The sequence below is a fragment of the Budorcas taxicolor genome, chromosome 11 (assembly GCF_023091745.1).
Source record: "Budorcas taxicolor isolate Tak-1 chromosome 11, Takin1.1, whole genome shotgun sequence".
Lineage (NCBI taxonomy): Eukaryota > Metazoa > Chordata > Mammalia > Artiodactyla > Bovidae > Budorcas > Budorcas taxicolor.
This window is the reverse complement of record NC_068920.1, coordinates 65,257,729-65,279,105: the sequence shown is the minus strand read 5'-3', so window position 1 is coordinate 65,279,105 and position 21,377 is coordinate 65,257,729.

Below are 21,377 nucleotides of genomic sequence, written 5' to 3'. Positions count from 1 at the left end.
ATTGGTGAATTTTTGTGTACATGCTAAATTGCTTCTCTCGTGTCTGACTCTCTGCAACTGATTGGCCTATAGCCCCCTAGACTTCTCTGTCCATGGGATTCTCCAGGCAAGAATACTGGAATAGGTTGCTGTGCCCTCCTCCAGGGCATCTTTCTGACCCAGGGATTGAACCCACATCTCTTGTTTCTCCTGCGTTGGCAGATGGGTTCCTTATCACAGAGAAAGCAGCATTTTCAGCATATTGTGCTTTATTATTTCAAGAAAGGTAAAAACACAATTGAAATGCCAAAAAAAAAAAAAAAAATAGCCCAGTGACATATTAGTTCGCCAAGTATCATGAGCTCCCAGTCTCAGCTCCTACTGCAGGGTCTGAGCCTGACCCCATGTGCGGTTACCAGCTAGGCTACTGGGCAAGAAGCGATACTGTCAGCAATATAGCTACGGCACAATTATGGGACTAATGAAACATGATAGTATTCTTCAGGTGTTAATCCTGTAAACCAAAAGGATAAAGAAGTGTTACTGACTGTTTGAACCCAGGGATGTTTCCTAAGGCTGGATGTTTTTTGACAAGACCAAACATGTTTTTGACAAGACCGTTGAGTGTGGACCAGATGTCCACATGGATGTTTTGGACAGGACCAAATACCGCTAATCGGATAATTTGTGATATAGACTTGCGGTGTATGGATTCTGGGTTTCCAACGGGACCAAGTCGTAGACCCCTGTTTTAGTGTCGTTACGTACGTGTATGTACTGTTGGTCAGGAGCTAAGTCGCCTCCAACTCTCTCGTGACCCCGTGGAGCCGCCAGGGAAGCCTGCGTGTGTGTGCTGGTGACCTGCAAGGTAAACAGGGCTTTCTCAGCGACTTCGGTTTATCGGCAGTCGGTGTCTGGCAGGAGGTGCAATGTACGTCTGCCCCGGGTGGGGCCTGGGACTGATGGCCCCTCTTGTTGGCGACTCTTCTGTCGGGGTCTGTAACGGATGGCACTCCCTGCAAGCAGTGTCAGAGTGGCATGGCATGAGCGGCCCTGCCGGCCGCCTGACTCCACTTCAGTGAAGTTTCCCTTTAAAAAGTTCCACTGTATATATTTTATTTGCACTAGAATTATAGATGATACAACTATGATATTTACAGTGTGATTAATACATAGTGTTAGTCGCCCAGCCATGTCCGACTCTTTGTGACCCCACGAACTGTAGCCCTCCAGGCTTCTCTGTCTGTGAGATTCTGCAAGCAAGAATACTGGAGTGGATTGCCATTCCCTTCTTCAGAGGATCCTCCTGACCCAGGAATCAAGCCCAGGTCTCCTGCGTTGCAGGCAGATTCCTTACTGTTTGAGCTACAGGGGAGTTCTATAATTACTCTATAATTATATATAATTTTAATGCAAAAATGCATATACATACACATATAGGCAGATAGATCTATACAGTTATCTTTTATTTTCTCCTCTGTGTCTAGGTGGATACTTTTCCTTTTCTGTTTTTCTTTTTTAAAAATAGTTTTCTTTTTCAAGCCTTTAGCCCCTGAACTTGAGGTTTTTAGTTTCTGTCTGACTGGAGGGAGAGGGGCTGGAGAAGAAACCTGGAGCCTCAGGCAGAAGCCTCTCCCCAGGACAGCTGCTGACTGTAGCATCATCCATCCCCTTTACCCCTTTTTCTTTAAAATTTTTACAGGGTGCTTGTATCTCTTTTCTCTCTCTCTCTCTTTTTTTTTTTTGTCGTCTGTGCATGCCTCTTTTTTTCGTTTTTTTCCTTTGGTGTGGCCTGATCAGCTCCTCATGGTCTTGAGAGGCCCCCTTTCTAGGGTACCCCAGCCCACATCACGGGGGCTGGGAGAGCGGAGGTGCAGCATCCTGATTTGGGAGGAAGCTCGTAGCATCTTCATAGGCAGCGACACGCGTGATGCCCAGACACGTCGGCCAGGAGATCTGCCGTCTCGTATGAGCTGAGAAGCTTCCCAGGTGGCTCAGTGGTAGAGAGTCCTCCTGCCAATACAGGAGACACAGGAGTTGGTTCAGTCCCTGGGTCAGGAAGGTCCCCTGGAGAAGAAATAATCCACTCCAGAATTACTGCCGGGAAATTCCATGCCCAGCGGAAGCCTGGCAGGCTACAGTCCAGAGGGTCACAAAGAGCTCGGTGGAGCAGACATGGGCTGAGAAGCATCCTCAGATCCTGGGGGACTGGGGACAAAGCACTCCTTCCCCAGTTCCTTTTCCTTGTTTTAGGGAACTGAGTTACAGTTTACACAGAGCAGAGGATGTTGAGCTGCTGCTCTCCTCAGAAGGGATCTGTAACATCCTGCTGGGGTAGGAACAGGCCACGCAGCAGCAAGGCAGGCAATGGCAGAGGTTCACTCTGGAAGCAGTCTTACACGTCTAGGCTCTGTGGCTTCCCTGAGGAGGGCTGCTGGCACCGTGTCGGCCTTGCCCACACTGGACCAACACCTGGACTTTGTGCTGGGGACACCCCTGAAAGGGCAGGGCAGGGGGCCCGTCACTCATAGAACGGGGAGGGGGGACTTAGCTGGACTGTTGCCTTGGTTGCTGAGACTCAGATTCAAGCACAGACTGCTCAGGGAGGTCCCCCCTCCTTTTGGAAGGAGGCTGCCTTGTCAGCCAGTTATCCTAGTCACCCTTGGGGTCACCAGCCCAGAAGTGAGGCTGTCTGGGTAGAGAATCAAATGGGACGGTAGGTACCCCAGAGGGGGCCAACTAGTGGTTTACCTTTAACATCAGCCTGGACTACAGCACCCGAGAGTGCGTGAGGGTCGCAGAGGGCCAGGCTGCGGGGTCCGCCCACAATTCAGGCTGGAAAACCACGGCAGCAATGGCAGCTGGAGCGGTGGAGCCCAGGGCTGCCAGCAGCTGGCCGTGCCCCCAGAGGCGTCTGCCTAGTGAGTCAGGAGCAGTCATGGGCATGCCACTCTGTCAAGGGCAGAGTCGCCCTGCTCGCTGCACCAGCTGTGTTAAAACGTACCCACAGGATTTTTTACAAAGATGTCTTTGGATGCATTGCGTCTTAGTTGCGTCATGTGGGAATCTTTACTTGCAGAGTGCAGGCTCTATAGGTGTGACATGAGGGCTTAGTTGCCCCGCAGTGTGTGGGATCTCAGTTCCTGACCAGAGATAAAATGGAAGTCCCCTGGGAATTTTTTTTTAAGATTTATTTTTTCGGGGGAATTTCTCTAAGGTTTCTTTTTTTGGCTGTGTTGGGTCTTTACTGCATGAGGGCTTTCTCTAGTAGTCGGTGGCGGCTGCTCTCTGGTTGCAGTGCACCAGCTTCTCATTGCAGCGGCTTCTCTTGATGTGGAGCACGGGCTCTGGGCATGTGAGCCTCCGTAGTTGCAGCACGTGGGCTCAGTAGCTGTGGTGCAGAGGCTTACTTGCTCTGAGACATGTGGGATCCTCCCAGGCCAGGGATTGAACCTGTGTCCCCTGCATCAGCAGGCAGATTCTCACCCACTGGACCACCAGGGAAGCTGGCAAAGTGGATTCTTACCACTGGAACGCCTGGGAAGTCCCAACCCACACGGAGGTGACTGAGTGGCAGCGTGGAGAGGGTGGTGCCGTGCCGCCCAGGGCCACAGGGAGAAGCAGCAGGTCCAGCGGAGGCCGGGCCTGGAGTGAGGGGAGAGAGCGGGCGGAGCTTGTATTATGAAGACAGGGAGACAGCAAGGTGCGGGCTGGTTTGAATAATGTCGGGGGCCCTGGGCTGCAGGGTGGCATCCAGTTGTCTGGTGCCGGCCCTGGGTGACTCGGGCAGAGCAATCTTGCCTCCCGGCAGGGAAGAGCCATTGGAGGAGGTGGCTCAGAGTGTGGGTGCTGGATTGGTTGGTTTTCCTGCGAGAGTCATGGTTCTTGATGGGTTCTTGATGCTGTCTCTCAGAGTTGCTTGCCAAGGGAATGTATACATGTGCATGCATGGCTGAGTCCCTTCGCTGTTCACCTGAAACTGTCACAGCATTGTTAATTGGCTATACCCCAATACAAAAAAAAAGTTCTAAAAAAATTCAGACCCCCCCCCCAAAAAAAAGAATTTGCTGCCAAGGAAGGGGTCATCTCTTCCCTGTTAGGGAGGCTCCCAAAATATCAAAGTGTCACAAAATACAAAAAACATTATTAAACAAGCTCATTATAGCATTCCGGCTACAGGTTTCTACTCTCAAAATGAGTATTTCTCTGCAGGGGGTGAGCCTGGGGCACCCCCCTCTGTGGGTGCAGACGCACTGTTTCAGTTGGGGAGCAAAGAGACAGCTCTGCAGAGTGGGGTGCTGCTGGGCAGAAAGATCGGGCCTGATGACAGTAGCGCCGCCTGAAGAAGCCGGCCTGGCTCGTGAGGCTGACTTGGCTCTGTGGCCCTTACGGGCAGAAATGGAGCTTGCAACGTGGATTACCTCTAGCGTTCTACCTCTAGGAATCTTTTTAAAACCCTGCAGGTTGACCTTCATTGTTTAATATGCTCTCGTAATGTGAACGGTTTGATCGAGTTTCCCACTGGTTTATCTTCTCTCCTCCTGCTGACCCGTTCCCCACCCCTGTCCCATACACACAATTTCCCACTGAACTCTGGGGAAAAAACTTACCAGGTCAGAGAGTTCTATTTGTATATTACTTTTTTCATGCTAGCAGAGGATGGTGTCATCATAGCATCTCAATTTGATTGTTTTGGAATGATTTTACAAGTTAAGAATTTGATGTGTTTTGTTTTTTTTTTTCTGTTTAATCAGAAAGGCATGTTTGAACATAAGTCAATGGAGATAAACTCACAAATCATGCTTTTTCTATTCAGAGATAGGCAATGTGTTTTCACATTCATAAAATGTAGATGATTCCTCTGGCTTTCCTTTTATTTCCTGAGTTCAAATCAGAATTCAAGGTGTAATGACAATATGTGACATTTCTTGTTGCTTAAGCAAGACCAGACTTCAGTGTTGTGATGTTTACTTCATGTATTCTTGTACTGTTCACTTTCTTTCACTGGAAATGTATATCTAACATGTGGTATTTGTTGTAAATAAAAGCGTTGTAAATGTCCTTTAATAAATAATTGTACCCAAGTCATAGGATAGAATGGAAATTAGATCAGATCAACATGCAGGATATTGTATGATTTTCCATGGATGCTGTCCAACCAGTTACCGCAAACTTGGTGGTGGTGAACAACAGAAATTTATTATTTTGAAGTTCTTGGGGTTAAAAGTCCAAAACCAAGGTGTCAGCAGGGTCATGGTTTTTCAGAGGCCCCTCTGGAGGAGTGTTTTCCACATCTTCTGGCTCCTGGTGGCTGCCAGCACACTTGGGCTTGTGGGCGGCAGAGCTCGTCTGTGTCCTCAACGTGCCCACCTTCACTGTGCAGTGTCTATGTGTCCGAATCTCCCTCTTCTTACGGAAGGGCACCAGTCATTGGATGTAGGGCCAACCCTGATCCCGCATGACCTCTTCTCAACTTGATTCCATGAGGAGCCTGGAGGGCTGCAGTCCGTGGGGTCGCAAAGAGTCAGACATGACTGACCGACTCATGCTTCCACTTCAGCGTGGCCTCATCTTAACTTGATTACATCGGCAAAGACCCAGTTTCCAGAGAAGGGGACAGTCACGGGTTCCAGTTGGACATGAATTTGGAGGAACACTATCCAACTCAGCACAGATGTGGAACTATTCCACCTTAATCCAGGAGTAGAAAGATCAGGGAAGAGGCTCTCAGTGGCTTTGCTTTAAAAACAAAAACCACTAGTTAAAATCAGTTCTGTCCAGCGTAGATAAGATTTTATTTTATAGGATTTACAGAAAAATTTTATAGATTGATGCTTTTTTTTTTTTTCAGGGATGGGGGGTCATGTTTCTTAAGAAAAGAAATATAAAATTCCAGGTACAGAGCTAGGTATGACAATGCATATTTATTTAGAATTTTTAAAGAAAAAAATATAAAGCTGGCATACCACACTCATCACAAAACACTGTAGGCTCTTTTTATTAACTATTTGACACCTTTTTGATACTTTTCCTTCTCTTTTTAGTTGGTTCCATATACTTTCACCACCTCCTCCTTGAGCCAGTTTTGTACTATATTAGTTTCTCAGTGATATTTAAATTCTGTCTGTAGCTTGGTTGTTGAAAAACACAATTTAGAACTTTCAGTCCTCATAAATAGTTATTTGTAATAATATTAAAATTGTTAGGATTGCTGTCATCATTGGGAAAGCCTAAACTGAGATTCTTTTATATATGAGCTGTAAGATTTAGGCCTTTATCAAGGTATAGTGATGACTAATCTTAAATCCTTCATCACTGTCCAGTTGAATTTTCTATGATGACGAAAATGTTGCTTATTGATGCTAATATGGTAGCTGCTAACCACAGGTGGTTGTTGAGCACTTAGTGTAATTAGTGTGGCCAAGAAACTGAATTTTTGTTTAATTCCATTTTAACCCTTGGCTTTTCACCCAGAAATCTGCCCCTTCCAGCCCCAGGGCCCACCTCTGTGTGTGCCCCCTCCAGACCCAGTGACTGTGTCAGCAGACTGGGGACCTGAGCCAGTGACTTTGGTGAACCAACCGAGGATGTGGAGGTCCAAAAAAAACTGTCTCCCTCACTCACTTTTGTGTGCTCAGAATGACTGTTGAAGCACCATGTTTAATAAAAAAAAGACTGGAGTTCTAGAACAAGCTCCTTTTGCATATTCTTGAGGCTTCTTTCAAAGCATGAGGTTCAGTATATCTTTCAGGATAGACCACGTGATGCTGCAGTAATGAGCATGCCCCCAGACCTCGCTGTCTTCAAATGGCAGAGGTGGTCGTGTATTTATTTTACCTACGTGTCATAGTCATGCATGGTGGCCACCCGCGATGCGTGGCCCAAGTCCTCTTTAATGCGAGACTGGTGGCCTTCTGCTGGGAGAGTGTCTGGCTGTCGGCCCCTTCAGATGGCCGTGTCCCACCAGGTCTCATCCTTCCCTGGGGAGACTCGCGTTCAGTGACTGATCAAAGTGATAGGGTAAAGGGTCTAGGCTGTGTCAGCCCAACAGAGGGTCCCACGTGGGAGCCCAACTGAGGCTGCTGTTGCACCTGTGGTCTGGCTGGATGTCCCCCTCTGCCCGTTCCCCCTTCCTTCCTTCGGTGTGGATCTCACAGGCATTGTTCCCAAGGGCCTGCCTTAATAAATGTCTTTCAGGATACACTCTTTTCTCAGAGCTTGCTTCCCTAGAGCCAGCCTGCAGTGGTTTCATACCAGGCCAAGAAATCAAGTCTTAAAATGAGGTGTTGGGCACATCACTCATTATCAGAGAAATGCAAATCAAGACCACAATGAGGTACCATTTCACACCAGTCAGAATGGCTGCGATCCAAAAGTCTACAAGCAATAAATGCTGGAGAGGGTGTGGAGAAAAGGGAACCCTCTTACACTGTTGGTGGGAATGCAAACTAGTACAGCCTCTATGGAGAACAGTGTGGAGATTCCTTAAAAAACTGGAAATAGAACTGCCTTATGACCCAGCAATCCCACTGCTGGGCATACACACCAAGGAAACCAGAATTGAAAGAGACACGTGTACCCCACTGTTCATCACAGCACTGTTTATAATAGCCAGGACATGGAAGCAACCTAGATGTCCATCAGCAGATGAATAGATAAGAAAGCTGTGGTACATATACACAATGGAGTATTACTCAGCCATTAAAAAGAATATATTTGAATCAGTTCTGATGAGGTGGATGAAACTGGAGCTGATTATACAGAGTGAAGTAAGCCAGAAAGAAAAACACCAATACAGTATACTAACGCATATATATGGAATTTAGAAAGATGGCAACGATGACCCTGTATGCGAGACAGCAGAAGAGACGCAGATGTATAGAACAGTCTTTTGGACTCTGTGGGAGAGGGCGAGGGTGGGATGATTTGGGAGAATGGCATTGAAACGTATACTATCATATATGAAACGAATTGCCAGTCTAGGTTCCATGCAGGATACAGGATGCTTGGGGCTGGTGCACTGGGATAACCCAGAGGGAGGGTGTGGGGAGGGAGGAAGGAGGGGGGTTCAGGATTGGGAACACGTGTACACCCGTGGCGGATTCATGTTGATGTATGGCAAAACCAATACAGTATTGTAAAGTAAATTTTAAAAAAAGAAAAAAAAAATGAGGCGTTGGAGCTGAATTATTCACCACTTTCTTGCAGTAAGATCCCTGTCCCTGGCTGGAGAGCCCCTTGCATGAAGTGACTGTCTAACTGTGAAACTTTCCCTGGTGGTGGACTGAGCTGGTGTCCTAGCAGAAGGACCAGTTCATGCCATCTGTCAGGCCTTTGAGAAATGCGGGTGAAGGGCATTGGAACTGGATAAGGACAGTGGAACTGGATAGCTGTTAATAAGACTGATGGATGCTCTAGACAAAGATAAAAGCTATGAACAATTTATTGCCAATAAAAATCCCTGGGGAATTCCTCCTGGACCTAGCTACAGAAGTAGCTTAAAGATGATGCCAGTGTTCTTTTCTATAGCAGCGGACACCATGGGCCCCTCAGAATCCACCCCACCTGTCCTCCTTGTCACTAAGGCTGTGTGCTCAGTGGCTCAGTCGGGTCCGACTCTTTGCAACTCTGTGGACTGTAGCCCACTGGGTTCCCCTGTCCACGGGGGTCTCCAGGCAGGAATACTGGATTGGGTGTCCATTCTCTTCTCCAGGGGGTCTTCCTGACCCAGGGATTGAACCTGCATCTCTTAGGTCTCCTGCATTGGCAGGCAGGTTCTTTACCACTGTGGTACCTGGGAAGCCCCACTAAGCCTATAACTAAGGTTAAAATCACTATAAAACCCAACTAGGGACAAGACCTCATCCACGTATACCAGCAGTAGGCAGAAGACAGTGCGTGATTCTGTGAGTGCTTCAACAAAGGGATTGGAGCATGAAGTTGGGTAAGAGAGAGCTGATGACTGGGAGCAATCTGTTGGGATTCCAGATCCATTTAACACGCTGGGAGGACTCCAGGGAATGGGAGAGTGGCTTGATGAACAAGGGTACAGAAACCCTAAAATCCACCCCAGGGCTGACGTGGGGAAGTGTGATATAGAACCCACGCCACCGACGGCACTTGAGATTAGAGAATTCCGAAGCAGGCCGTGGTACAAGGTCACATGCATTTTCCGGCAGCAGGAGAGCCGTTGCAGTGCGGGAGAGGCGCTGCCGACCGCAGAGGGCTACAGGATGCATTACAGCAGAGCGCCCCCGGGGACAGGTGGGCAGCCACACGGGAGCCACTCAGCCTGCACCACTCAGAGGAGTCGGAGCAATGACCAAGAGGTCAAGGGGAGTTGCCCCAGTAGAAATTCACATTCCTTTGCCCAGTTTCCATATCTGAGTCAGTTTCATACCCAGAACCTGCTGAGTGAAGACGAGACCAGCTCCCCAGGAAGAGGGGGACCATCACACCACGGTAAGTTTCTCCTGTCCTTCTGCAGAGGTTGCTTCAGCCAGTCATTCAGCCAACAGTGCAACATGGGAAGAGTAGCAGCTCACATTTTAAAGATTCTTGCATGTAGGATCCATATTTCTTTTGCTGTCCAGGTATGTGTGTGCGTGTGTGTGTGTTCAGTCGCTGAGTTGTATTCTGACTCTGAGACCCCATGGACCCTAGCCTGCCAGGCTCCTCTGTCCTTGGGATTTTTTAAGCAAGAAATTCTGGAGTGGGTTGCCATTTCCTCCTCCAGGGGATCTTCCCGACCCAGGAATGGAACCCCAGCCTCCTGCATCTTCTGCGTTGGCAGGCGTGCTTTACCACAGTGCCACCTGGCAAGCCCCTGTCCAGGTACATCAAACATTGCCTTGGCACCCCTTTTGCAGTGGGGTGTGTGCAGTCCTGGTCAGGACTCAGCTCCCTCTGGGTCCATTGGTTCACAAACTCCCTCCACCCTGGTGGTCATTTCCCTGGTTCCTGAATGTGTGATCAGATTAGGCCTGTTGTTGGCTCTTGGCCTGAGAGGTAAGAGCTGTGATAGCGGGGAGGGGCAATCAGAAACTGCTGAAACTATCCCCCTCCCTCAGATGGCGAATTGAAACAATACCGCATCCAGTGGGGAGGGACAAATCAACATTAAGTATCAAAAGAATGCATAGGTAGTGGTCCCACTGACTCTGCATTTAACTTCCTAGTCAAGCCCTTGAAAAATCCCGGTGGATCCTGGAAAAGGAGAGTAGATGCTCCTCAACGGAAATGAGCTTTCACCCCGATCGCAGCCTGCAGTACCAGCCTGCTGTTTCTTTGCCAGGACATAGGAACTTGGATGGAGGCAGCTGACGTGCAGACATTGGCATTTCCTATCAGAAGAGAGGCAGTTTGCATTCACACGAAGCAAACATGCACACTTAGGGTTTTGTCCCAGGACTAACGTTGATCTGCCCGCCGTAATTACATGGTCTGAAGAGATCTGGACCACGTGGAAGCTGGGCAGAGCGTCACGTTCACCCACTGTACCACTGAGAGTGTCCTGACCAACCTGAGTGAACGAGAAGAAGCCGGTGTGTGGGAGGTCCGGGTAAGACACTGCAGAAGGTGGGAGATAAACCCTCCGAGGATTCAGGGCCGGTCACCTCAGTCTGCTGGTGAGAGACGTGCTGGAGCAGGACCGCCCACCTGAAGGAAAGGGTGCATGACACCATCTTGTGCCTCCCACAGTGAAGAAAGCAGCATGGCATCTGGTTACCCTCCTTGGGTTTGGAGGCAGCAGGTTCCATATCTGGGGATTCGGCTCCCACCTGCAGACAAGATGAAACAGATGCCTGCAGACTCTGTGGGGAGGTCTGGGCTGTGGTACAAGGACCCCTGGCATTTGGGCTGTATAACCTGGCGGGTGTATCGTCGATGGGAGAGGAGCTGTGTTTATGGAAAATCACGATAGGAGAAGCACAGCACACGCTCCTTTGCTCTGCAGAGCAAGCCTGTGCCTCATATCTTTCCAAAACCAGTTCTAGTGTGCTGCAGGAGGCTGGTAGAGATGGCACCCTTGACCAAGAGGCATATAGTGGCTATACAGATGACTGTGACAAGCTGGGTTCTGACACCTGCCCCAGGACAAGGTTGGGTGGGCCCATAACGATTCATTTTACGGTAGACGTGGTCTACAGTCAAGCCCGATCAGAGGGACAGAAAGCTATGCAACCCATAGCCCGGGTCTCTGTCTCCACCATCCTGCCAGCGAGACTCCTGAGCACCTTCCTGACACTGACTGGGAGCTTGTGTGCGACCAGGCAGAGGAGGAAGAGTCTGACTCTCATCCATGGTCCTGTGGGCTTTGTATACATGTGGAAGCTGAAAACAGATGGCACCTTTATACTCCTACAGTGAAGGGTGGTCTTGAAAGACCTTTTTAGTAGCTCAGTCGTGACCGACTCTTTGTGACCCCATTGACTGTTAAGCCCACCTGGTTCCTCCATCTGTGGAATTCTTCAGGCAAGAATACTCAAGGGCATGGCTAGTCCTTTCTCCAGGGGATCTTCCCAACCCAGGGATTGAGCCCGTGTCTGCACCATGGGCAAGCAGATTCTTCATCACTGAGCCACCAGAGAAGCCCCTTGAAATGGTAGCAGGGGGAAAAAACTAATTCTCAGCTCTGAAGATTGAGATGTCTTTGTTCTCAAAGGTAAATCTCTGCCTGGGAACATGTGAGACTCACTGAATCACAAGCTGTCACTGTATCCGAACACGTCAGGGTCACATCCTGAAAGGGGTATTTGCCCAGGAGCGGGAGGCAGGGCAGCTGCACACGGGGAGAAGGGGGATGCACGTGAAGCCAGGTGACGCACACGGATGGGAGACTCTTGGAACCCCTTGCTTAGTGTTGATGTAAATGAACAGGCATCAGCTCCAGCCTGAGAAGGGCCTGTAGACTAGGGCTCATACGTCTTAGGGATGAGGTTCTGGTCATCACATCGGTGAAGCCACTGAGACCAGCAGAGTTGCTCACCGAGGTGAGGGGAGCCTGGAGTGGATGGTCCAGGAGGGAGACCGTGGTCATTGGATGTGGCCTCGAGGGCAGCACCAGAGGCATCTTACTGTTCAGTTGCTAAGTCATGTCCCACCTTTTGCGACCCCGTGGACTGCAGCATGCCAGGCTCCTCTGTCTTCCGCTATCTCCTGGAGTTTGCTCAATTTCATGTTCGCTGAGTCAGTGATACTATCATCCTCTGCCACCCTCTTCTTCCATCTCTGCCAGCATCAGGGTCTCATTTACATCTTATGAAGAAACTCTGTGACAAACCTAGACAGCATATTAAAAAGCAGGACATCTACCGACAGAGGTCTGCATGGGGAAAGCTATAGTCTTTCCAGTAGTCATGTGTGGATGTGAGAGTTGGACCATACAGAAACCTGAGCGCTGAAGATTTGATGCTTTTGAACTGTGTTGTTGGATGAAACTCTTGAGAGTCCCTTGGACTGCAAGAAGATCAAACCAGTCCATTCTAAAGGAAATCAGTCCTGAATATTCACTGGAAGGACTGATGCTGAAGCTGACACTCCAATACTTTGGCCACCTGTTGCAAAGAACTGATTCCTTGGAAAAGACCCCGATGCTGGGAGGGGTTGGGGGCAGGAGGAGAAGGGGATGACAGAGGATGAGATGGTTGGATGGCATCACTGACTCAATGGACATGAGTTTGAGTAAGCTCCAGGAGTTGGTGATGGACAGGAAGGCCTGGAGTGCTGCAGTGTGTGGGGTCGCAAAGAGTCGGACACGACTGAGTGACTCTACACACACGCACAGAACCTCCTTTAAAGTGTCCCCAGGGAAAGAGGCCGTGGGAATCTTGAAGGAGCTGCTTCTGGAACATACAGTGGAAGAAGGGGTGGAAGCGGTGTGTCTGAGAGGCATAGGGTGGGCTGTGGTGAGCATTTCCACGTGCTGCCGCCCAGGCCCCTTTCAGCAAAGGACAGGTTGCTCTGGGGGTTGGAAGTGCCCTCCGCCCCCAGCCCTCAGCTCTGCCTCTTCTGGGCTTGCCAGACTGCAGAGAGTCCCCACAGCTCAGACCCGGGAGTGAACACAGCCTAGCTCAGGACACCTGTGAGAGGTCATTCCAGCTCCAGCACTCCCCGTGGGGTCAGCCCAGCCTGTGGTTTTGCTGCTCTGCCCATTTCTGCCTCCGGCCTTTCCCTTCCGTAGATGTTGACTCTGAGGGCATTTCTTTTTTTAAAAAATTATATTTTAAATTGATTGATGATTGCTTTACAATGTTGGTTTGGTTTCTGTTGTACATCATCATAAATTAACCAGAGATGTACCTATGTCCAAGAGCATTTCTTAACAAGCATCCCACACACCAAGACTCCATCTCAGAGTCTGTTTCCCAAAACCCAGCCTGCAGCATCTCTCATAACAGTAAAATAGATGGCTGCAGGACATGTTAGCGATGAAGCCTGTATCTGGTGGCAGCATGTCTGGTGAGCAAATGAGAATGTCAGCCTCTTAGCAACTGGGCACAGACCAAGGGCCCAAGGCAGGGGTGGATGGGCTTCCCCTGGCCAACAAGAGTTTCTCCAAACCCAGAGACCTGGCTGGGCCATGCGGGAAAGCCTTACCTAGGTTCCCAAGTCCTTGTTGCCTGGAGCCTAAGGGCTCAGGGCCAGGCCAGGTGGCCACAGGCAGACTGGGTGAGTGCTGAGGCCCTGGGTGGTAGACAGGATGACTCCCCAAGAGGCCTGTGGGCTTCCCTGGTGGCTCAGTGGTAAAGAATCTGCCTGCCAACGCAGGAGACCTGGGTTAGATCCCTGAGTCAGGAAGATCCCCTGGAGAAGGGAATGACAACCCACTCCAGTATTCCTGCCTGGGAAATGCCATGGACAGAGGAGCCTGGTGGGCTACAGTCCATGGGGTCACAAAGAGTTGGACACGACTAAGCAACTCTCTCTCTCTCACACACACACACACACCTTGAGATGGGGAGATGATCCTGTATTACGTAGATGGGCCCACACAGTTACAAGGGTCCTTAAAAGTGAGAGAGAGGCAGGGAAGTCAGAGAAGAGGGGGCAATGGAAATGGAGGCAGAGGTCAGAGCAATAGAACAGCTGGCTTTGAAAATGGAAGTGACTCCTGAACAAGGAGTGTGGGGAGCCTTGAGAAGCTGGAAAAGGCAGCGAAACAAATTGTCCCCCAGATCCTCCAAAGGAAGGATGACACCTTGATTTTAGCCCAATGAGACCTGTGTGACATTTGACCTTGACAGAAGGACTTCATATTGACAGGTGGGGGAAGTCATTCTGGCTTACACATGATTTAGCTTGAGCTTTATGATCACTAGAACAGTTTGTTTTGTGGTCCATCAGACATGCATTGTACACCTGCTTTAACTATGAAAGGAAAGAATGCATTTAAGAAATAAAAATGGAGTCACTGTGGTTCAGGCATTGAAAATGAAGCTGGGTGGCCATTGTGGATATGGTTTCAAGCAGACATTTCCTGTACTGTGTCAGACTCAAGGACACCACCAGCTGTTCTCAAAACATCTGCCAGCAGCTGCCACCTGCAGCCTTAAGGCCGCAAGGTCTCACCCTTGTAACTACAACCATTCCAGACCCCTTGCCTAATGAGTGCCCTTCCTTCTTGCCAGCTCTAGTTATTATTCTTGACAACTTGCGTATTTTGTGGATTTTTCCTTTATAAGCCTCCTCCACTTTGCAGACCAGCAGAACACAATTCAGGTGCTTCTTGAATCTGTCTTCTGAGCAATGAGGTGCTCAGTTGTGCCTGACTCTTTGCAAACTCATGGACTGTAGCCCGCCAGGCTCTTCTGTCCATGGGGTTCTCCAGGCAAGAATACTGGAGTGGTTTGACATTCCCTTCTCCAGGGGATCTTCCCAACCCAGGGGCTGAACCTGGGTCTCCTGCAGTGCAGCAGATTCTTTACTGCTGAGCCACTGGGGAAACCATTTTGCCGAGTTAATCCTTAAAAATATATTTAAAAGTACTGGAGAGTGTCAGTCGAAGGAACCTTGGAGTAAGTTGTTTTTAACCAAACAAAAGGATTTTCCTTTTGGAGGGCATGGCAACCCATCCTAGGGTTCTTGCCTGGAGAATCGTATGGACAGAGGAACCTGGTGGGCTTCAGTCCATGGGGTCTCAAAGAGCTGGACAGGACTGAGCACGCACACATGGGCACATTTAAATGCGTTTCACAAAACTCTGAACCTAACTGTACAAATAGTGAAAGATGACACTATGATGGGATGTTAACCAGAGCAGTCCAGGGTCACGTGGAAGGTCCCACCTGTGGCTACAAAGTCAGCAGCAGAGCAGAAGAAGGATGAAAGGTCTCCACGAAATGTACCCGGCAAAGTTGCTGATTTTGCAGCAAACCATTCTATTTAATGCTCCCCCATCTTCCCCACGGTGGCACAGCAGCAACAACCTCCTCCTCAAAAAGAATATTTTGGTGCTGTTTCTGCTTAAAATTAAGAATCATTAGTAACTATACCAAGCAAGGAGCTTTGAAAGGTGGCCCTTGGGGCAAAATACCTGGCTGAGTCCTGTGGCTCCTCCCCTTCATCGGGTGCTAGCATAAACACCATGGAATTTGAAGTCAGTTCTAGGTTCAGATGTTGTCTCCATCGCGCACTACCTAGTGCAGGTAACGGCCTCACTGGGCTTCCCTGGTGGCTCAGCAGTAAAGAACCCGCCTGCAATACAGGAGACATGAGACAGGTTCAATCCCTGGGTCGGGAAGATCCCCTGGAGGCGGGCATGGCAACCCACTCCAGCATTCTTGCCTGGAGAATCCAAGGCTGCAGTCCTTGGAGTCACAATGAGTTGGACCCAACCGAAGTGACTGGGCACAAGAGCGACAGCCTCAATACACTTCATTTCCCTCACCTGTGAGATGGGAATAATAAACACGATCTTGAAGGGTTATTATGAGAATGGATGAGACAGTGCATGTAGACACAGTAGGCACTGAATACATAGAAGCTATTGTCACCACTACAGACGAGACTTCTTTCTTTTTTCTGCCTGGAACTCAGAACTGATGGGTGGAGCTCCAGCAACCCTATTGTGATCATAACATAACCTTGTGGATAGAAGACCTACTTCAGGATTGATGAAGCAGAAAGCAGAGCAGTTAGGGTCTCATGACATGGTGCAGTCACCATAGCAACCTTGGGTCACCTGTACCTCTATCAGACTTTAGATTATGTGAGAGAAAACACCCCCTACTGCCGGGGTCCAGCCCCGGTGGATCCAGGGTGATTCGAAGGTGGGGATGGCGTTGGCATCCTTGGAAAAATACACATTTAATTACAGATATATAGATAGATTAGAAACAGATAGTGTAGTAGGAAAATTAGTGGAGAAAAAGAGGCTGAATAACTTGGTTTACGTGGAATAGCATCCATGCTCCAGATGGGAATTCAGCCAGAAAAACAGGGAGAAACGACATGGGGGAATCAGTCTTTCCGGAAACTGATCTGATTTCTTTATTTTGGGGTTTGCTTATATACCTTTTGTTACACATAGGGGTGAATACAGAGTCACGCAGGGGTCAGCAGTCCTGACCTTTATCAAAATCAGGTGCTTCACATAAAAAGGTCTTAGGGATTTTACGTCATCTTCTGGCCATGAGTGAGACCTGCTGACATTTTATGATCCTTTCTTTCTGATAACCAAAAAACTTATTTCCTCCAAGTGTGTTTTTTCTTAAACCAGGCACCACCCTCCAAATAAAGTTACATTCCTATAGGGTGAGGGTGTAGTGAGTTACAATCAAGAAAGGAATTTATTTAACCCAAGGTTAACATGATTAATCTTAAAGGTGAATACTTATTTCTCCTATATGTTAGTTATATTCATTATAAGGGCAGGGAACATGGAGATTTAGCAGCAAACATCAGCCCAACAAATGAAAATCCTTTCACCAATATAATTCCTAACCAACCCACTATACTAATAATTTCCAACTCCCCCAAAGAATTTGCCTGTAGTAAGTCTAAAACATCTCGTGCCTCTCAGGTTCGGAGGCTGTAAACAATCACATGTGGCCGGACGAACCTATACAGGCGGGCTAGATAACCTTCAAAGGAGTCTGTAAGCTGAAACACTCTTGTCACGCCCAGGAATTTTTATTGCCTTGGAGCTGCACGTTAACTCCTTCTCCGAGAAAAATGGTTATGGGAGAGAGCCCCCCGTAAAGTCAGAGGTGTAGGTGAGAGCATAAAACAGACTCTGGTTTTGGGGTAGATGCTCGGGAACAGGGGGTTTCCTGAGGCTTGATCACGCCTTTGCGTATGCCAAGCCTCCTTCCTCATGACCTTTGCCATGGGCGGAGTTCCTCACGCTGGCCCCCGACACCCTACCTTGTTTAAGCCACCATGCCTTGACACATGTTAGTCACAGCCTTGATTTTTCATAGTGGATTTCTGAGAAAAAGGCACTACAAGTTTCATCAACTGTGAGCCTGAAAAGATTATACAAGAATTCCAAGATCCTATAACAATGAAAACAGTTTAACTGGAAAATTCTGCAAGCTTACTTTCTGGGTCAAAGGCAACACTAAGACTCTTGCCTCCTGGCTGCAGTGCGGGACTGAGCTGTGCCAAAAGGAGAGTCTTCCATCCCTTCCAGGGGCAAATCCTTCCTCAGATCCAAAGCCACCTAGACAGCCTCCCTCTACCCTCCTGCCAGAGCCCATCCCATCATCTCTATGCCGGCAGCGACCCCGTGTGGCCATTTCCCAGTACTGCTGCTGCTGCTGCTGCTGCTAAGTCGCTTCAGTCGTGTCTGACTCTGTACGACCCCATAGACGGCCATATGCAGTTCCCTCAGGAGAGACCTCTGAAAGTCGTTTCCCTCACTCACATTTAAAATAAAGGAGGGGCTTTGTGACCCATCCCCAGACAGTCCCTTCTCACGTAACAAGCCCCCATTTCCACCTCCTGAGGCTGGAGGTTATACCAAGGCATAGTTTGCCTGGTTTCACCTGTTTGCCTTGATCTTTCCACCAAGTTTCAGCAGCCTGGATTTGGGGAGCGCTGGGGGGCGGGTTGGGAGGCGGGGAAGAAGGGGGCACGTGGAGGGGCCAGCAGAGGGCAGCAGCACAGCTTGGGGTTAAACGTTGGCTCAGTACCTTGAAGTCCCACCACCACCTTGCTGTCCCCCCAAACAGTGCCCAAAGGGGTCGCCCTTGGCCGGCTTCTTGAGCTCAAGTGTCGCCATGGCCAGCATGCCAGGAGGACATTTGTCCCCATAAGCTTGGCTGACCTCTGCCCAGTCACAGCTGCTTCCGTTGCCTCTCCTGTGCAGTGGGATGAAGGCAAAATGTCTAGCAAAAACATCAATCTGGTGATTTTTTAAATAATGAAAAAATAGAGCAGCAAGAAGCTGTACTGAGAAATGACCACACGGTGTCGCTGCGCACTCAGAAATGAAGAGAGAGATTTGTGGCCCGAGCTGCCCTTGGAAGGGACGGAAGATGCTCCTTTCTGCACAGCTGAGCCCCCACTGCAGCCAGGAGGAAAGAGTCTCAGTGTTGTCTTTGACCCAAAAAGCAAGCTTGCAGGGTTTTACTGTTACTGTTTTCATCGTTATAGGATTTTGGAATTCTTGTGTAATCTTTTTCTGGCTCATAGCTGATGAAAGCTATAGATCCTTTCTCGCATGCGTGCTCGCTCAGTCGTGTCTGATTCTTTGTGACCCAGTGGACTGTAGCCCGCCAGGCTCCTCTGTCCAAGGGGTTCTCCAGGTAAGAATACTAGAGTGGTTTGCCATTTCCTCCTCCAGGAGATCTTCCCCCGACTTAGGGGTCAAACCCATGTCTCCTGCCTTGGCAGGCTGATTCGTTACCACTGAGCCACCTGGTAAACCCCACTCTCTCTCTGAAAAGATCAAATACCTACTAGGATAAATCAAGGCGAACGGCTGTGGCTCAGAGGGTCCTGATGGTAAGTTTAGGTTCTATCGCCCCCTGCTGACTGGATGAAAAGACCCACAAAGCCACTGCAGATGGCTTTCAATCCCACACGGGTGGCATGGCCCACTTCACTTACTGGAGACTCGATTTTCTTCTTATTATAAAATGGGAGAAGGTGATGGCACCCCACTCCAGTACTCTTGCCTGGAAAATCCCATGGATGGAGGAGCCTGGTAGGCTGCAGTCCATGGTGTCGCTAAGAGTCGGACACGACTGGGCAACTTCACTTTCACTTTTCACTTTCATGCATTGGAGAAGGACATGGCAACCCACTCCAGTGTTCTTGCCTTGAGAATCCCAGGGACGGGGGAGCCTGGTGGGCTGCCATCTATGGGGTCGCACAGAGTCGGACATGACTGAAGCGACTTAGCTGCAGCAGCAGCAGCATAAAATGGGAACGCTGAGCTCCACCTTGGTCTGCAGTTAAAGTTTGCTAAAGCACGTGGAAAGCCATCAGTAGGTGACCATGTGCCTCCAAGGTTGGGCACTCAGGAAGGAGAGGCTTGGGGAGAAGTCCATGGGCTGGGATGTGGTTACCGAAAGTGGGGTCTGGCTTCTCCCAGCTCAAAAGCCAACAAAGAGGGGAAGTTGGTAGAAAGGAAAGTTTGTTTCGTTTCACAGGCCAGCAGCCCAGGGGATGCAGGCATGCTCAGTCCTATCTGACTCTGCTGCGTGTGGGGGTGGAGAGATTGGAGGGGAGGTCAGCCTCATGTCCAAAGGCTGACATCCTCCCCCAGTCCTCCCCCTGCCCTCCCCCAGTCGAAGGGCAAGAGCTTTTATAGGCAAAGGGAGGCACATGCAGAAACCATCTTCAGTTACAGGGTCAGTCTGCTTCCATTTCTCTGAGGCCAGTTCTGGGAGTTGTGGCAGTTTACCTCATGGCTACAGTCTGGCCATCGTGAAATTAACCTCTTCCACCTGGTGGAGGTTTCAGAATCTACAAGACAGCTCACAGGGCATGGCTCAGAATATTATCTATGGCCTCTGAGAAGGAACTGAAGGTCCTTAACTTTGCTTAATGACTATTATTATTTCATCTTCTTAGACTGTTTTCCTTTGTTTCTGCATTTTCTCGCTTCTCTGATTAAACTTTTTCTATGGCTGAAGTTTTTCACAGACAAAAGGCAGGCTGAGGACATGAGGTGGGGGTGGGGTGCGGGGCGGGGGTAAGGCGGGCAAGGAGCATAGGGTCCTGCTCCATTTCAATCTGAGCATGGGCGTGTTTGCACTTGGCTCCCCAGGTGGCGCTAGTGGTAAAGAACACGCCTGCCAGTGCAGGAGATGTAGGAGACTCGGGTTTGATCCCTGGGTCAGGAATCACGCCCTGGAGGAGGGCATGGCAACCCACTTCAGTATTCTTGCCTGGAGAATCCCACGGGCAGAGGAGCCTGGCAGGCTCCTCCATAGGGTCGCACAGAGTCGGACACGACTGAAGCGACTTTCCGCGCACTTGGTCAGGAGGGGTAGAATTAGGGTTAGGGCCCGAGGAGCAGAGGAGGGGTGGGAGCACGGTGACTACTGAACGGGCCCAGCGGATGCTAAGGCCTAACCAATGCGTCTGTCAAGGAGCCTGAGGAAGGATGGGCGAGTCCTTCCTCCCGGAGCCCCCAGGAAAGAAAGAACTAACCCCGCCCCCGCCGGCCTCAGTGCCCCGTGTGCAGTGACTGCTCCGTGAATACTCATTGGACCCCCGCGCTCACCCCCGCGGCCCCGGGGGCCTGGACCAGGGCTTGCCTTTCTCCCGCTGCGGGACTTCTAAGGACTCTGCCTCCTCTAGCTCTGAAAAGGTGCCTATTTTCAGCTTCAGCGCCTGTGTGTAGCGGCTCTGTTGAATCAGTTCAGACACTCAGCCGGGAAGGCCTCAGATCAGAGCCTCGAGATGATCTGAGCTCAGCAGCCCCGGAGTAAACACAGGTTTAGAAGGACCTGGGTCCTGGGAGGTGCAGAAGTGGCAGGAATGCCCTGCCTGGTGGAGGGAGGCACTCCCAGCCTGCTGGCTCCCTGACCCACAGAAGTGGATTTAATCCAGGAAAAGCAAGTTTTGCACTCATTTTGGGGAGCTGATGAAGTTCTCACCTTCATAAGGTCCTAGATCTAAAAGTTAAGAGGCAAATGAGAGAAAATAAGCCACAAAGCCATGGGAAGTGATTTTGAGCTTACGTAGAATGTCCGCCTCCCCCAGGGCGCCTTCCCTGGTTTACCCTTCTGTCTTGTTCCAGCTCCTCACCTCCTGGGACCACCATCCCAGCCACAGTGTAAAGCTAACAGTGGCAGCAGTTAGTGCCAAGGACGGCCCTGGGCATGCTGCGGGAGCTTCTCCACCGGTGGGTGTGGTCTATGGAAGGGGCACCAGCCCAGAGAGGTTGTGCAACAGGGGTGGTGCAGCTCCGGGTTTGCGCCCGTACAGCCGCCTCTTCC